Consider the following 2,470-nt stretch of genomic DNA (forward strand, 5'->3'; position numbering starts at 1 on the left):
CCCGAACGAGGAAAGGAAGCGTCGGAGCCAGCGGATGAAGGTCGGGAAAAAAGCCTCAGCCGTCCCGAAATCCTCCGACAGATCACGCTGTGAACCCATGAGTGAAGCCGCCGGGCCGCCTCAGCGGCCGCAGGGCCCGCACCGCGTGGAAAACACATCCGGCCATCCTCGGAAAAGAGAGCCATGCTGTACCTCAGTACCCGCACGGAAAGGGCTTCGCAACGGGCGCAGGCAGCCCCCTCGAGAGCTGCCCGTGCGTGCTCCATCCCCAAACATGAGACACACATCTCATGAGAATCTCCATCCGTGATGTACCGAGGGCAAGAAAAAAACACACCTTCTGTACATCTGGTTGCCGGACATGCTGGTAGACTTCTTCTTCAGGTAAGACATACTGCTTGTAGGACTGGAGCTTTCTTCAAACAACATACAGAGCGCCTGCTGAATAGAAAAAAGCTAATGATGAGTGTGTACAGGTGTGCTTTATACTCCTCCGGTTATTCCGTCACACCTTACCGTTCTAGCAACAGGCCAATAGGATTGGAGTGATTTCATTCACGTTCAGACCTGCTTCGCCTAGAGGCGTTCCCATAGTGTCGTAACCGACGCAGTTCGAGTTCCCTCGAAGGGGAACCAGCTATTGCTGCAATGCTGCTGTTTGCGTAGGTTTTTGTACTGTGTAATAGCATTCATGGCTGGGCTGATTGATCGCCTCTCCTTCTGCAGATATTTGGTGGTAGAGAGCTTTTTCTGTGATCATGCACCAGTATATAGTCTGGCGTGTAATGACACGTCTTTAAATCACATGATAGCAATTGTGGCTATAATCATAATCCTCTGTGTTCCTCTTGTATTGATAGCATTGACATATGTTTGCATTTCCATAGCATTGAGCAGGATTGCATCAGGAGAAAAAAACGAGTCAAAGCATTGAAAACTTGTACTTCTCACCTGATTCTTGTGGCTATTTCCTTCCTCCCAATTGTGAGCACCAACATAGCTGCACTGACCTCCTACATCCATCCTAATGCCAGGATCATAAATTCGTCTTTGACACACACCTTACCAGCTTTGCTCAATCCCATTATATACTCTTTACAGACAGAACAAGTACTGAAATCCATAAGGAAGCTTTGCAAAAGAAGTAGGATTAGCACCACACCCACAAAAAGGTGAACTCATTATCACTGTGACTTTCTTGCCTGTCCTGTCCCCATAATATTTATTTAGAACAAAGATGAAGTAGCCTACATAATTTTGTTTACATCTCTTAACATTTTGGAAATTGCACAGTGAAAATGCCAAATGTTCTCTGGTTGCAGATTCTCAGTTGTGTGGATATGATTGTTTTCTTTATCGTATATGAACAACATTATATCATTGGGGTTTGTTGGTTGAATAAAACAAAACATTTGAATGCATCCCCAATAGTTTCTTTTTAATTGTTGTTTGTGAGCTTCTGTAAAACCTGCTAGTTATTATTATAAATATTCTCAGTATTGTAAATGTTATTTACCTTGATCCGTGTCTAACTATGCTGTGGGGGGGAGGGAATTTGAAGTAATTGTGCCTGAAAAGTCATTTGATGTTTAAGAAGGTGTGGAAATCCTGTATAATGGGAATTTTTCATTGTTTTCTGACATTTTATTGACAAAACAATGATTCACTTAACACACTCACACACACACACACACACACACACACACGGTAGCTCTGCTTTATAATAATAATAATAATAATAATCTTTATTTGTAGAGCACTTTTCAAAAACAAGTTACAAAGTGCTTTAACAAGTGTAAAGACAATAATACCCAAGAGACAATAATACAAAAACAATACAAGATAAAAGCATGAAAACATTGAAAATACTAAAATACACGTTTAAGATAAATATAAAATTAGTAAAATACAATAAAATAAAAGGGATAAAATAAAGTCAAATAAGATCAGGAAAGGCTCTCCTATAAAAGTATGTTTTAAGAAGGGACTTAAAAGAGTTCACTGACTCAGCTGACCTGATTTCCTCGGGCAGGCTGTTTCAGAGCCTCGGGGGCCTGACAGCAAACGCTCTGTCCCCTTTAGTTTTCAGTCGAGACTCTGGAACAGACAACAGACCTCTGCCCGAGGATCTCAAGGTACGTGCTGGTGTGTATGGGACTAAAAGTTCAGAAATATAACAAGGCGAGAGGCCATGAAGAGCTTTAAAAGTGATCAATAAAATTTTAAAGTCAATTCTAAAACATACTGGGAGCCAGTGTAATGAAGCTAAAATAATGTGGTCATATTTCTTTGTTCTGGTTAAAAGCCTTGCAGCTGAGTTCTGGACAGTCTGGAGTTGATCAATAGATTTTTGGGTTAAACAGGTGAAAAGGCTGTTGCAATAATCCAGGCGTGATGAGATGAAGGCGTGTAAAATGGTCTCGGTGTCCTTAAAAGTTAACATAGATTGAATTTTTGCTATATTTCTAAG

The 2,470-nt window shown here is 41.3% G+C and overlaps 1 pseudogene; it reads left to right on the top strand.

Annotated features, from left to right (window-relative positions):
* Positions 1–628: 628 nt before the first annotated feature.
* On the top strand, positions 629–1,176 carry LOC123966089 (annotated as a pseudogene).
* The last annotated feature ends 1,294 nt before the right edge of the window (positions 1,177–2,470 follow it).

This window comes from Micropterus dolomieu, unplaced genomic scaffold (assembly GCF_021292245.1).
Source record: "Micropterus dolomieu isolate WLL.071019.BEF.003 ecotype Adirondacks unplaced genomic scaffold, ASM2129224v1 contig_12608, whole genome shotgun sequence".
Taxonomy (NCBI): Eukaryota; Metazoa; Chordata; class Actinopteri; order Centrarchiformes; family Centrarchidae; genus Micropterus; species Micropterus dolomieu.